This window comes from Chiloscyllium punctatum, chromosome 17 (genome assembly GCF_047496795.1).
Source record: "Chiloscyllium punctatum isolate Juve2018m chromosome 17, sChiPun1.3, whole genome shotgun sequence".
Taxonomy (NCBI): domain Eukaryota; kingdom Metazoa; phylum Chordata; class Chondrichthyes; order Orectolobiformes; family Hemiscylliidae; genus Chiloscyllium; species Chiloscyllium punctatum.
In genome coordinates, this window is record NC_092755.1 from 88,203,004 (window position 1) to 88,219,208 (window position 16,205).

Consider the following 16,205-nt stretch of genomic DNA (forward strand, 5'->3'; position numbering starts at 1 on the left):
TCTCCAAGCTGAATGCTTCCACATGCAGGTCCTTGACATGAGCAAGTGTCAACATCATTTTAGGACACACTGTGTTCTGTGTTGATGGTAAGAACCTTGCAAGAATTGCCAAAGTGCACCCTTCAGCAGACTTTGAACAGCAGACTGGGAAGAAAGAGAAACCTGCTTACCCAACTGAAAGTAAGGACTGCAGATGGTGGAAATCAGTCACCGAACTGAAAGTCAATGGAGCAATAGTCCTGCCTACTCTACTCCACGCATGTAGGACTTAGGGAGCAGGACTAAGCATCACATGCCAAGCATCCACAGTCACACCTGAGCTGAGCCAGTCATGTGATGACTTACTCACCAAAGCAAATGCTTGATGGAGACCTTGACTCTGGAATCTGCTCTCATAGTGATCACAGGAAGTGTAGCAAGGGCACGCTGAAGGATTCACTTCAGGATTCCAATATTCGCACCGAGTCCAGGGAGAAGCTCAACCAGGATTGCTGCACCTAGTGTAACCAAATACAAAGCAGGGCAGCCTCCTTCAAATGCAAGCACCTATCGGATGCAGAAAGAAAACACAAGCACAAGAAATCCTGTGCCAACAATCTGTCCAAAATCCAATGGTCTGCGGTGTCCTATCTTATTGCAGCAGAGCTCTCCAAGTGCAGATCAGCCTTAGTGATTACTGACATACCCGTCATCCCAAACACACAAGGTGATTGACAAGATCATCTCCATCTTGTAAAAAAAAAAGAATTTCTAAGTCAAAAGATTTTGGGCTCATTATTATTTTGAAACTGCAGGAGCATTCTGTCAGGCAAGGATCATAGTCAGTCTACCTGTTGCAGTCTTTTGTTTCTGTGCAATTATCACATTTGTAAATAAATTAGAGGACTATCTTTAGCCTGAAGACAACGGCCCACATTTTCAGTACTAAATGCCTAGCTCCTCTGATACAGCATCAGAGGAGTAATGAGGCATCAATTAGTGTTCTCATGCTACATGTAAGATTGAAAGTATCAATTCATAGATGACTGGGCTGTCCATGGGACTGTGCCTGTGAACATCAGTTAAAACTGCTAGCTGAGTGCCTGAACTGGAACACTAACATCTACTGCTTAGATGTGTAACGAATCCATCAAAAAGAAATATGACTGCAGACTCTAAAGATCCATTTCGCTACTGTGAATGCTTCAAAGTGAGCATATTTTCAGAAAGAGTGCCTGATTGTAAGAATTGCTTTCTTTCATAAACCACAAAAAAATGAATAATTTATAGGATAGGAACAATTTGCAAGTCTGAATTCAGTCAAGAGCACAACATAGACAAAGTTGCTTATTTGCAGCATTTTCTTCATTGCAAAGTGCTACTTGTAGTTGGTAAAAGTTAGTGGTGAGACCATATGAGGTGGGACAAGCACACGCAACAAAAGGGTAATCTCTTGTTTTCCAGCAGAAGAGCTGTATACTTCTGCCAGGAGAATCCGATCAGGGCTCCTCCAGAAACATGGAGCCGTACTTCCATTCCGACATTCACCTGTCAGGGGAAAGGTAAAATACAAGCCCACTCCACCCAACCTCACTGTCAGCTGTCAGCTGCTGTTGTCGCAAAGTTACTCATTCACAATGACAGACAGCTGCTGTCAAACAGTAAGGATATCATCCAAGTGTGAGTTATGGTGTCATGGTGAGGGTTCCAGGTGGTCAGATACCAGCTGGTATAATGCCAAGTCGGTAGTGTACCAAGTGGGTAGAGTGCCAAGCTGTTAGAGTACCAAGTGGGTAGAGTGCCAAGTAGGTAGAGTAAAAAGCAGGTAGAGTACCAAGTGGGTAGAGTGCCAAATAGGTAGAGTGCCAAGCAGGTAGAGTACCAAGCAGATAGGGTGCCATGTGGGTCACAAAGACTGTAGGGGGGCTAGTGTATAAGGAGATCAGTTTCCAAGTAGGTAGGATGTTGGGTCCTGAAGGAGTGGTGTGGCGTGGGGTAGGGGGAGATCGGGCCCTATGGTGGGGAAAGGGAGGGCTCGGGTTACGAGTGGAGGAGGAGGCTCGGGTCATACATTCATAGAGTCACTGACCTGTGCAGAATGGAAACAGACCCTTCAAAACAACTCGTTAATGCTGACTAGATATCCTAAATTAAACTAGTCTCATTTGCCAGCATTTGGCCCATATCCCTCTAAAGTCTTCCTATTCATATATCCATCCAGGTGCCTTTTAAATGTTATAATTGTACAGCTTCCACTACCTCCTCTGGTAGCTTATTCCATAGATGCACTGGCCTCTGCTTGAAAATGTTACCCCGACAGGTTCCTTTTAAATTTTTCTCCTCTCATCTTAAACCCATGCCCTCTAATTTTGGACTCCCCTACCCTGGGGAAAAAACCTTGGCTATTCACCCTGTCCACACCCCCCCACGATTTTGACCTCTACAAGGTCAAACCTCAGCCTCTGACACTCCAGGGAAAAAAGCCCCAGCCTATTTGTGGGGGAGGGGGAAGGAGTTTGGCTTTAGAGTGGGGGGGGGGGGGGGGGAAGCGAGGGGGGGGTCTGTGGAGGGCCAGAGCTGTCAGGTCGGGTGTTATTAGTATTATTTTTATTAATAATAACTATTAGGCTGCGCATTTCAGATCCTACTGACTTTACAGCATTTTTCTCATCTCACTGATGCTGCTTTTGCAAATTACCACAACTCTGTTCCCCAATCTGCCTGTCAGTCTGATTTTGATTTTGATTTTATTGTCACATCTACTCAAGTACAGGAGTACAGTGAAAAGTCTATAAAGTCACCACACATGGCGCCATCTTAGGTACAAGTACCAAGGTACAGAATCTTAAGAGCAAAGTAGGAAGAAGGAACAAGGTTAAAAGTTAAACATTGCAGTAACCATAGTGCAGTGTAAAACATACAAAATAAAGTTAGAAGTTACACATTCCAGACTTTTTCCCGTAGGGAAAAGAATTTAAGCTGAAAGTTCAAATATTACGGTCTTTCTTAAAGTGTTTAGCCACAGTGGGACCACACTCCGAGTATTCATCTCGAGACTGAGTCCAACTGAGGCCACAATGGTCCAAGAAATGGCCCCGTACCGCCAAAAGACCATCACGCTGGGCCAAGAAACCACCCCATCAAGCTGTGAGACTACAACACCAGGCCAAGAGACCACATCGCCAGGCCGATAGACTATCACACCACACTAAGAGACCACCAAGCCAGGTTAAGAGACCACAACACCGGGCCAAAAGACCACCATGCCGTGCTCAGAGACCATCACACCGGGCTGAGAGACTGCCACACCAGGCCAGAGACCATCATGCCAGGCAGCAAGACTGCCACACCGGGCCAAGAGACCACCACACCGGGCTGAGAGACCACCACACTGGCCTGAGAGACCACCATACCAGGCCAGGAGACCACAACACCAGGCTGAGAGCACCACGCTGAGCCGAGAGACCATCACACCTGGCCAAGAGACTGCCATACTGTGCTGAGAGACCACCATGCAGGCCTGAGAGACCTCTACACCTGGCCAAGAGACTGCCACATTGCGCCAAGAGACCACCACCCAGGGCCGAGAGACCACCACATTCGGCCGAGAGACCTGGTTCAGGATCCTACAATTCAAACGTCTGGCAATGCTTCTCAGTTAATCCAAGTCGCTGATGAACTGAACTGTGCAAAAATAGAATCCTGCCTCTTAGAAATCCATCCATTGTGCTTCTGAGATTAAACAATTGGCTCATGCTGAGGTGAATCAGTTTGATGTTTTGGGGAAAGGCAAGTTGATATTCAGCAAGGGAAATGTCAATTTTTCCGCTAATTGAATATCTCTGCATCCTACAGATCCAGGCTCGATATCGGTGCGTGTGTTGGGTTCTATTCAGATACAAATTCACTGAACCCTGACAATCCCACCTCAAGAAGAGAAATGGATCTGCAGCAGCAGCACTGCACTAGCGGAAATGGTCATGCAACAAAGAGCAACTCTTTATCTCACACAGTGCCTGTTATTAAAGGTTTGTTCAATTTTTTTGATCGAGTCAGGGCTTTAACTAAATACTCCTTCACTGATTAAATAACAGCTGCTGACAATGAAGCAAACTGGAGACCTCTTAGTTGGCCAACAATTCCAATTTACCTCACAAACCCACTAACCTCCACAAAATAAATTTCCCTAACTGGTTCAATCTATTTCATCTTCCAGTCTCTTCAAGTTAAAAGTCAACTTTATTACCACTGGGCCTTCCGGTGTATCCTGCATTTGGCATGTGCTTCTGTCATTTGCCAGTCTGTAAGGATAGCGTGTAAGTATTAACTGTCCCTCTGCTACTGACAATCCAGGAGGAAATCTTCACCATATCAGAAAAACCTTATATTTCTCTGAACACATTTGCTTTTTCATTCTGAGAATATTAAAGATGGATAACAGTGCTGTTTGACTGGTTAGGGGCAGCATAGAGACTTTATTTGAATGCAGCCTAATCCTGTAGTCTTTTTAAATATTTGCCAATCAAGCAATGTTATTAGACACCTCTGTTGCCAGCGGGAACTGAACCTGGTCCCTTGCCCATAGGGAGAGACAATACCACGGCATCACAAGGGTCCTCCTAAACTCGATATATACATCAAGTGTACATCAACTGTAAACAACTTTCAATCAGACTTTAGCCATTGCAGAAGCTTAACTCATGCCGGCCAGAATTCAACTGCAGCTCATCAACATCATCCTACCTCCAAACAGAGACAAAAATGATTCAGCTCGAGCCATTGACTGATGGCTGTGTCCTGTGGTTTCATCGCTCTGTACTTTGGGACAGAAAAATTCCAGCTGATTAAAGCACTTGCCTACTTCTTCATCCTTTAATCAGCTTTCTGTCCACACTCCACCACCATCACCCCCCCCCCCCCCCCACCCCACCCCCCACCCCCTTCCCCGGCTCACGAACTCCTCAATCAAACACAATCGCTTTCATAGGGACTGTGCTCTTCAAAAGGGCATGTGCAGTGATTCCAAGTGCCTGATTTTTAATAATAAGAACATGTGCTCTGTAACACAATTGAGACTGCTTGGTTTCGCAATATCAGAGCATACTTAAAACTGTCCTTCACAGATACAGAGAGGACCAGAGAAAGAATAAAGAGATACAAGGAAAGCAGAAAAGCACCTATTGTTACAGAAAGGTCAACGCAAGGCACAATAACCTAGGTCCAAGTTGTCTGAAGGATGGCGAAGTTGGAAATTTCACATGAAATCAAATACAAATTTGATTTAAGATTCATTTCAACCCAAGCCAGTCAAAATTATTTTATTACAAAAGTGTCGATAATGGATTGTGGCTTAGTAATTTGGTCATGCCACACAGCTTTCCTCAGGCGTGTAACAGTTTCCTGATCTACCAATAGCAGGAAGGACACTCTTGTTATGAATCTGACATTCATTGCTTATGGTAAAGATTTCATAAAAGTTACTAAGTTAAAAATAATCAACTCAAAAACTATGATTAACTCATATTTGTGGATGCCACTGAAAAACTTGTTATGAAAGCTGCACTCAGGACTCATCATCATTGGCAGTCCCTTGCAGATGAGGTTGACTCTGAGGGTGAGTCCGTAGGTGGCTATACTGTTATGAAGGTGTAGAGGTACTGTACCTTTAAGAGAGTTGAAAAGCTAGCAAGAACAAAGCCCAGAGAGTCTGGAACAAGGTAACAATGTAACACCTGGTCAAAACAACTAGCAGCAGATGGGTTGCCATGAAACTAAAACAAATTCAAATTCCGCCAATCAGTTTAAATTATGCCCCAGGATACCAAATTCCAATCGAATTTGATTTTAGTATTTTGATAATATTAAAACCAATAAAATTATCTGATTTTTGCAGGTATAAAGCTGGATATTTTGAACAGTTACTGAGTGAACTGCCAAAGACCAACAAATGTGGACAGCTAGCTGAAGAGCTCTCTGAAAGGTACTTGTCTGTGTGGAATTTGTGCAGCAGAACATTGGGGCTGACCTGGACAGACTCTACAGAGGAAAATCTACAAAGGAGAATCGGCAAAGCTGACGAGTTTTGAAATGTAATTTTTTTTTTGTAAATCTTAAATTTTTTTTACCGGATCATTATTGTAGAGTGTGAGGTAAAACATAGGTTTAAGAGAAAGGAATTATAAATAGTTCTTGGTTTTAAAGTCTGTTGGACTTAAAGAATAAAGTTGTTAATTTTAACTTTAAATAGTGACCTCTGGAATAGGTCTTTGTCTCTCGAATTTAAACAGGTTACAGCACGAGGTGAATCTTTTTGGTGTGGCTGGTTTAAATTAGCAGAGGGGTTTAGCCTGTGTTGTAACAATACAGAGTGACACGGCCACCACAGGCTCTGTTACACTTGTGGCAGAAGGTGGTCATGGGAAGGGAGTGGTTGAAGCGTTGACGTGGCATCACGCTCCTTACACTGTTTTCTCCTGGCTTCTGCTTTTTCCAGTCGGCACGTCTTGAGATGTTCAGCACCTTCCTGGATGCGCCTCCTCCACTTTGGACAGTCTGGGGCTGGTGATTCACAGGTCTGTGTGGGAAAGCTGCATTTTGCCAGTGAGGCCTTGAGGGTGCCACTGAAGCACTTCCTCTGTCCACCTGGGGCGCCCTAGCGTTTCAGAGCTGGGAGTAGAGCACTTGCTTGGGGAGTCTCGTGTTGGTCACGCAATTGACAAAATGAGTTTGTAAAAAAGACTTAACTTAACATGGAGGTTAAGACAGCAGGAGTAATTCCCTGATCACTACACTCCCAATGTCATCTGGTGAGTGAGTATTACAGACGGACACATTCCAATGTCCAGGAATGCTCCAAAGATTGGTAACTGTAAAGACTCAGTCTTGGGGACTCCCCCATTGTGCACTATCTGTGCAAAAACCCTGTGGCTGAATGTTTGGTGAGGAATGAATATTGGAACTGGAACGTGTAATTGAAAATGTGGCAAGTGCCTCACAATGTCATATATTGAACTGAGGGAAATTGATCCACATTGCACTTTGTGTAATGTCAAACCAGAACTATAATTTAATGTACCTTTGCAAATTTAATTATTAAAATATATTGTTGGCGGAACAAAAAACAAGTACAGGAAATTTAAGCTGCGCTGCAATATCTGGGCCATTTAATGACAAACTTTAACACCTATAAAATTACTGCTGATGAACTGTTATTTGGAATTAAATAGGCTAATGCCGCTGTTAAAATATTGGGCAGTGAGATATGTCACAGGAATAATTAGAAACATTTGTCAGCTATTTTCTAGTCTCACATCGTTCATAACAGGATTGCAGCAGTATAATTTATATACAATGTTCTATTCGTCATGCAAATATATAACATGTTAGCTGCCAGCACTACAGAACTGGATAAAATATTAAAGAAAACCTTATTTGTTTTTTTCCAAATTGGCACTTTGAATAATTTTCCTTTGGCATTCAGCTACAATATTCACCCAAGCAAGTGCAGATTAGTTACAAAAGGACTCCAGCTGTGCAGCCAAGAACATCTAATACTCTCCCAAGAGACGACAAGGGAAAAATTACCACAACCCAGATCTAATCCCAGGACAGAAATGGCATTAGCTGTCACAAATCTAATGAGGATGGCTTTTGTTTTAAGATATTGTAAATACTGATTGGTCAGAGTCATAAACAGCATTTTACTTTTAAGTAATTGCAAATAAATCTACCTGGGCCTCGCAAAACTATTTAGCCTCCTAACTTTGCTTGACGTCTGCCCATTAATATTAGTCAAGTTCAGAGTCCACACTTCATAAATCTGTCTGAAGTCACATCCACCTAAGAGTCAAACTGACTGAAAATTCATCTGAGTGTTTGATAACATCAAAGAACGAGGGATGTCAAACAGCTAAATTGCCAATTTCTCAATCTCAAATACCACATCAAATTCACAGTAAATAATCAAACTCATTAATTAATTTTAACTGACTTCTTGAGAATGCACACAGATTTCATCCCAGTGGCAAGTGTTGGGGTGGGGGGTGGTAACAGGTGGACATGAGAATAATCTTGGTTTTGAGATGTGGAAAGAGCAGTCACCTCCTCAAGATTGACGGTGTTAGTGCAAACCAAGATTGAAAGTTGGAATCTCCTCAAAAGGATGAGTCAACTATTCTCGTTCCTTTGCCCCTCTGTGTTTATCTCTATTCCAATGATATTCTTCCAAGCCAACTTTTCCCTCACTTTGACACAAAAATAGGTTGGAAGGCAAGGAATGAGGATGATGCAAAGCCTCTACAGAGAGATATAGACAAATAAAAGTTGGTGATGGTATGGAATATAATGTGAGAAAATGCCAGCTTATGCACTTTGGCTGGAAGAATAGAGGAGCTGAATAATATTTAAATGGAGCAAGACTGCCGAAAAGCTACAGCACAGAAGGGCTTGGAAGTCCTCCTGCAAAATCACACAAAGTTGGCATCCAATCTTAGCAGGTAATAGGGAAGAAAAAATGAATAATGGTCAATATTTCCAAAGGAATTGGGTACAAAAATAGGGAAATCTTGCTAAAAACATACATGGCAGTAGTCAGGCTTCACTGGGAATACTGTGATAACTGTTGGGCCCCTTTTTGAAGGAAGCATTGCCACTGTCCAGAGAGGGTTCATTGGGCTAACATCAGGTATAGTGGGACTGTCTTATGGGAAGAGATTGAGTAGATTGGGCTTGTACTTTTTGGAATATACAGGAGTAAGAAGCAACCAAATTGAAATATGAAGTTCACTGCGGACTGCACAGGGTAGATGCAGAAAGAGTGTTTCCCCTTATGATCAAGTCTTGAACCAGAGGCAAGAATCTCAGAATGTGGCCACTCATTTACGACAGAGATGAGGAGGGATTTATTCTTTCAGACAGTAACAAATGTGGGGAATTCTATATCTCAGAGGGCCATAGGGGCTGGTTTGTGAAGCACATTCAAAGTTGAGGAGAAAGTGAAGACTGCAAATGCTGGAGATCAGAGTCAAAAAGTGTGGTGCTGGAAAAGCAAAGCAGGTCAGGCAGCATCCGAGGAGCAGGAGAGTCAATGTTTCAGCCATAAGCCCTTCATCAGGAATGATCTTATGCCTGAAACATCAATTCTCCTGCTCCTCGGATGCCGCCTGACCTGCTGTGCTTTTCCAGCACCACACTGTTCGACCATATTCAAAGCTGAGACAGACAGATATTTTAATCAGCATGTGAATAGAATGAAATGTACAGGAGTACATGGGAAGGCCATCATAGAGTCACACAGCACAGAAACAGATGCTTCAGGCCAACCAGTCCATGCGAACATAATCCCAAACTAAACTAGGCCCACCTGCCTGCTCCTACGTTACTGTGTAAAGTCATGGGCTTGAACTCAACTGCAGGAGTTTGAGTCCAGAATCCAGGCTGGCATTGCTATGTGTTACTGTGGGAGTGCTGCACTGTTGCAGACACTGGTCTTCATTAAACCAAGGTCCTGCCTGCCCTCTCAGGTACAGGTTAAAGATCCCATTTCACTCTTCAAAAGGGATCAGCAGTGAGGTTATCCCCTGGATGCCTTAACCAATGTTTGTCTCTCAATCAACATCAGAAAAAGCAGTTATCACACTGCTGTGAGTGTGAGAATTTGTTTTATGGAAATTGGTTCTCTCGTCTCCTATATTACAGCCTGGTTAGCCTATTTATTCAACCGATTAAAGAAGGCGCTGGATTTTTACAGTGCACAGGACAGGCCAGTCATTAACACGAAACAAAAAACTTGCTGGAATTCTGCTACAGCAGCAAAAAAGCACTTTGAGAATTCCTAGGGTGATGGAAGGTGCCATATCAATGCAGGTCTTAGTTTGTTATCCAGGCAGCACAAATACTTCATGGTCTGAGCAGCAAATGAAACAAATTGCAGTGAGGAATCACTGCAGGCTACAGAGAAAAGAAATTGCTGGAGAAACTCAGCAGGTCCGGCAGCGTCTGCAGAGTGAAATCATAGTTAATGCTTTGGGTCCAGTGACCCTACTTCAGAACTAGGTTCTCTAGCAATTTTTGGTGTTGTTTCAGATTTCCAGCAATTCTTTGTTTTGTGTCAAAGACTGGCCTGTCCTGTGCACTGTAAACATCCAGCGCCTTCTTTCATCGGTTGAGTGAATCGGCCAATCAGGCTGGAGTACAAAGCTCGATAAACTGGCTGCTTCTTTCCACAGAGAATTCCTGATCCCTGTGTAATCCTCTTTGAAGCGGAACACTTTTTTTGGCGAAATGTGCTGCGTGCTTACTGCCGCTCTGATAAACAAAGTCAAGTGGCTGGACAGAATGAACAATCAGTGGCACATGCAGCCTTACTGGAATAAGGCTGACTTTCCCATACGCTGTACTCTTGGCACCTCAGTCTGAACTTTGCACTGAAGTGAAAAATGTGGTCAATGCATTACCAAACTGAAAACCGCAATCACTTCCCTTATGGGTTGAAAGTATTATTCGACCTATATAACTTCAACCTTGAGTGTCTTGAATTATTAAGTTAAAAATCACACAACACCAGGTTATAGTCCAACAGGTTTATTTGGAAGCACTAGCTTTCACACCTTAAGCACACCTTAAATGCATTATCTGGGCCAACATGGCAACAATTGTTAAAGTTCACTTGAGAATGTAACTTTTAAAAGAAAAGTTTTGTGATTTACATATGAAAGAACTGAAACCAACATGGTCATTCTAAAAGATGACAGACTTAACAAACAATCCAGGTCTTTCTCGATACGTAATTTCAGTTACATCACACTGTAACCATTCTGTGACTTAAGATCTTATACTCTACAACCACCTGATGAAGGAACAGCGCTCCAAAACTAGTGCTTCCAAATAAACCTGTTGGATTATAACCTGGTGTTGTGCAATTTTTAACTTTGTACACCCCAGTCCAATACCGGCACCTCCAAACCTTGATTTATTAATGCATTCTGCCTTGACAGTTGCTGGTCCTTCCTCATGGCTTCCCCTTGCATTATCCCCTGCGGCTGCAAACTTGCTGATGCCATGCACCCATCCAATATCGAGGGGATAAACACCTATATCAGGACATTTAAGGAAGAAAGAAACAAAGACGTTTCTTTTATATGGCGATCCCCAGCCTCCCCAATGTGCTTTCCAACTAAAGAAGTACTTTCAGGTATCATTGCTGCTGTAGGGCAGAAAGCACAGTAGCCAAATCATACACAGCAAGCTTCCACAAGCAGCAATGCAATGCTGACCAGATGTTGCATTGTGCAATGTAGGCTAAGGTGTAAATAGCGGGATCAGAGACAATCCTTCTACTCTTCATTGGAAGAGTGAAATCCATCTTTTACCTCCATGTGAGAGAATAAAGCTTCAGTTTAACATAGCACCAGTCAGGAGCTCTGACAGTGCAGCACTCCATCAGTGTTACACCGATGTGTCAGTGCTGATTATGTTTTGCATTCAAGTCCTGAAGACAGGATTTGAACCCACAACCTTCTGGCTGAGTGGTAGGAGCGCAATTCACTCAGCCCAGCTACCATCTCCCTCAAATTCATGATGTTCAGACAACGGAGACACTGACTGGGATTGAACCCTCAACATTTTAATTCAGAGCTGTAAGTTGGGTTATTTCCTTATGAATGAGAACATCCAATGAAAACAGTATCTTGCCAGAGGAAGTGACGGAAGCAGATACAATTACAACATTTAAAAGGCATTTAGTTGGGTATGTGAATAGGAAAGGTTTAGAGGGATATGGGCAAAATGCTGGCAAATGGGACTAGATTAATTTAGGATATCTGATAGATATGATTGAGCTGGACTGATGTTTCCATGCAATATATCTCTATGACTGTATGACTCTCGTCTGTCTCAATTATGATGCCCTAATAGTCAGATAATTTCTCTACACTGTCTTTCCAAATCCACAGAGAGGAATAGACAATTTATGTGAGGCACTGGAAAGGTGCCGGTCCTTATGGAACTATTGCCAAACAACTTGGAACAACAACAAATTGCATTTTACTCAAACCATGAATGTAGAACTTCGCACAGCATATCAAGTTATCGTTTAAAGTTTGACACCACAGAAGGAGGCTTGAAGACAGATGACCAAATACTTGGTTGAACAGTTACCTTTGAAGGAGTTGCCTAAAGAAGGAGAGAGAGGTAGAAGACATTTAGGAAGGTAATTCCAAAATTCAGGGCCTCGAGGCAGTTCAACGTCTAGCCAGCGATTGTGGAGTGATTCTTCACACTTCGGAATATCTCATGTGGCGAAACCATGGCTTTACGTGGTTATTTTGACCGGGTCTTTTTTTAAAGAGAAGTTTAAGATAGAGGAGTTGAGCTGTCTATTTGGAAAGCCAATAAAGTAAACAACTTGTGAGGCCTGTATTTTTTTTAAAGTTGGAACAATAGAAGCTACCTGAATGAATGGGGTCAAGCTCCCGCAGAACCAAGATTTATAGATTTTTTTAGTTTTTCAGTAGCAGTTGCAGTTGGATCTGTTGCTGCAGTATACCTCTCACTGCTACACTCTCTCCATGTTGTCTCTTAATGTTTTCCTCCTTGACTGGAGAATTGCCTGTGAGACAATTTGTTTTATTGACTTTGCCTTTGCCTTTCCCAAGGGTGTGTTTATGGGGTGTTACTGTATTGGAACAGTTAGTTAGTAATAGTTATTACTGTATCTATTGTTTTGTTAAACATTTCAATAGCGAAGCCAATTCTTTTTTATTGTTTTGTTTTGTATTATATTTTAACTAGCGCTTATGAGTAACTTACGTTTTGCTTAGCATCATTGCATCTGGAACAGGGCATCTTACACACCTTTAAAACAAGAAAAAACTAGGGTCTAGACTATCTACTTAATATATTTTGAGAGGGTCTGGCCTGGTCCATAACACTAAGAGAAGTCCAAATATCTGAAAGGGTTGCAGAGCTGGAGGAGATTACAGAGATGAGGGAGGTAAGGCTGGGGAGAGATTTGGGAATGAGGATAGGAATTTTAAATTTGAGAAGGAGAGACAATATTTCAACAATATTGGCATGGACAAGTGGTAGGGTTTGGGAATCACTAGTCTGAACACAACATATCATTGTCCACAGTGTAACCCTAACCATAAGCCATTGTCCACAGCAGATAAAGAGCTGAAGAAAGGAATAATTAGAGAAAAGGACATTCTATCTTCAATTGGCGCCATATAGGAAAGCAGAAGAATTCAAATAACCACTCTGCAACATCATAAAAGACTTAAATGCAGGGAAAGCTATATCTGGTTAAAGATCAATTCCTCACATCAGGACTAATTTCTTTTTGAAAAGGTAATAGCTCTTTCAAGTTACAAGAAACACTTAAAAGTGTTTTACTTAAAAATTTTAAAAGGTTGAAGTTACAAGTACAGACAAAACTAAATGTTACAGAACTACGCTAGAACACAGTGAGTACACTTCCTCTCAAAGAAAAAAACAAGAAGTTGATAATCCAATATAAAATAGGAAATGTTCCTGAAAATATAGTTCCAATGTTCTCCTGGAAGAAAGTACAGTTTTAAAATATTCAAAAAGTGTATTTTTCCACATTAAAAATGCCTACCTGTGTCTAGATATTAGAGAGTCCTACCACCTTCTTTCTCCAAATCATGGTGAAAATGTTTAAAAAGCCGGCCTAATATTCGTTATTCATTCTGGTATAAACTCCACCTATAAGACCATAAGACCATAAGACATAGGAGTGGAAGTAAGGCCATTCGGCCCATCGAGTCCACTCCGCCATTCAATCATGCTGATGCGCATTTCAGCTCCGCTTACCAGCGTTCTCCCCGTAGCCCTTAATTCCTCTAGACAACAAGAATCTATCAATCTCGGCCTTGAAGACATTTAGCGTCCCGGCTTCCACTGCACTCCGTGGCAATGAATTCCACAGGCCCACCATTCTCTGGCTGAAGAAATGTCTCCGCATTTCTGTTCTGAAATGACCCCCTCTAATTCTAAGGCTGTGTCCATGGGTCCTAGTCTACTCATCTAACGGAAACAATTTCCTAGCATCCACCTTTTCCAAGCCATGTATTATTTTGTACATCTCTATTAAGTCTCCCCTTAATCTTCTAAACTCCAACGAATACAATCCCAGTATCCTCAGCCGTTCCTCATATGCTATAGACAAAAGCATGACACTACAAGCCTACAATTCTTAAAGGATCTGTCTAAGAGTGGGCATTTACATTATCGATGAGTATAATGTTTGTGTGCAGTAGTTAGCCATAATAAATGTCTGTCAGATTCTTCAATACCACAATATCCACACTCGTTTCTTGCGTTATGAGGCATAGCATAAGCATTGCCGAAACAGGTGAGATATCCCTCTGAAGACAAAATGCACATCAAACCTTCAGGGATAGGATCCATCAAGATTTTCACTATTCCAAAAACAAATTACCATGGATACGGGAAATCTAAAATAAAAACAGACAACACTGGAGGAGGAACTTTACAGATCAAGTGTCATCTATGCACAGAGAATACTTCAGACCAACAACCCTTCATTACTAATGAAAAAAGTTAGAAATGTGTTTTAAGGGAGTATAGCTGCTATCAAAATAGGCTTCTGTTATGCTGCAGAATAGTGCAAGGGGTCTTTTATGTCCAATTAAGATGGCAGACAGTAATTAATAGCAACCAATATGTAGTACAGGCATCATAGGACAACATGGGATCACCTTTTTCACATTTCCAAGCTCAATGGAACTAGAAATGTTTGGGAAGATTTTATCTCTTAGTTCAAATTTTATTGTCAATATGTCAACATTGAATAATTTGGGTATTACAGCTCTAAAACACTCAAAAAAGGGCAGTTTCCTATATGAAAAATGCTTCCCTATGTCTGGGTATCAGCTGGCCCTGCCAAATTGTTATGAAAATCCAAATAACAACCTACTTAATATTCATCATTTGGTTTTGGATTGTCTGGTCAGTATTACGCTGCTGTTTGTGGAAGTTTGCTGTGCACAGTTTAGGTACTGTGTTTTCTACATTTCAGCAACAATGACACTTGTAAAGTTATTTCCTCTGGTTGTAAAGGTGTACAGTCTGAGAGTGGGTATTGTGTTTAGGTTTCTTTTCCCTCAGGAGTCCTATAGATTGAGAATACTTCATGTGAATTGATCCCCTTAACTGGAAGCCTTGTGGTTTCAATGGCAGGGATCTTATGCAGGACCAATGGCCCAGTACTTAGCCACACTGGTGGCCAGCGTAAGGAATCCTATTGGTTTCCAAATCAGTAAATTCCTTTGGTGTAAGGAATTAGTCTTTAACCAAGTATACATTTCCCTGTTTTTAAGACTTTTACGATGACTTCTTGGTTCTCAATGCCTTATCTCCAGATCTGTACAGCAGTCTGCACTGACAGAAACTAATACCTTTGAAGGGTAAAACACTGTCCCTTTTCCATAATGTCTGTCGTGTAAAGCTGTCATTCAGTTGGTCTTTAATTTGTTTTCCAATGTCAACCATAAGAAACTGGAGTCATTTTTAATGGATGCACACCATTGTTAAACATGATGGACATTTAGATTTCGATCAGGCCATATTAGAAATTGGATACTTTATAAAATGCTGCAATATTTATTGTCCTTTGTAACATGGATGCTTGCAAATTAACTAGATATTGTGATATTGAAGAATCCAACAGACATTTATTACAGCTAGCTTGTATATACAAGCATGCCATTTTCAGTCATCTAAATCTCTGGGCTAACAATAAACTAATACGTTAAAAAAAAACAGCAGCACACTTCTGCTAGTGTGTCATACTTCAAGTGATTCTACGATCAGATGCAGATTATGATGTTTATAGCCTCAGGTCACATTCCACAATACTGTGTTGCTATCACAAACATGTATCTAAAAGGTATACTGTAATATAAATTGTAAGACATAACACAATGACTTCCAATAGACATGTGGGAATGGAAGATCTGTGGATGTTTTAATATTAATTTTCATATGTGTAAAAAGTTAGTATTATAAATCTCACAACTCCTGTAAGAAAAAAGGTTGTTTCATCTTAAACTAAGAACTGGAATATTTCAGAGTGTTTCATTGATCTAAACAAATTTTTTTTTTCTGATGTAAATAAACTGTTAATAATCTTCATTACTTGGTAGTAACTAGATAATGGCATGTAACTAAGACTCTAAGACCAT

The 16,205-nt window shown here is 41.4% G+C and overlaps 1 protein-coding gene across 5 annotated transcripts in view; it reads right to left on the reverse strand.

Moving 5' to 3' along the window:
- The window catches only part of wscd2 (WSC domain containing 2), a 593,216-nt gene that overhangs the window by 439,064 nt on the left and 137,947 nt on the right, over positions 1-16,205 (reverse strand). The window lies entirely within an intron of this gene.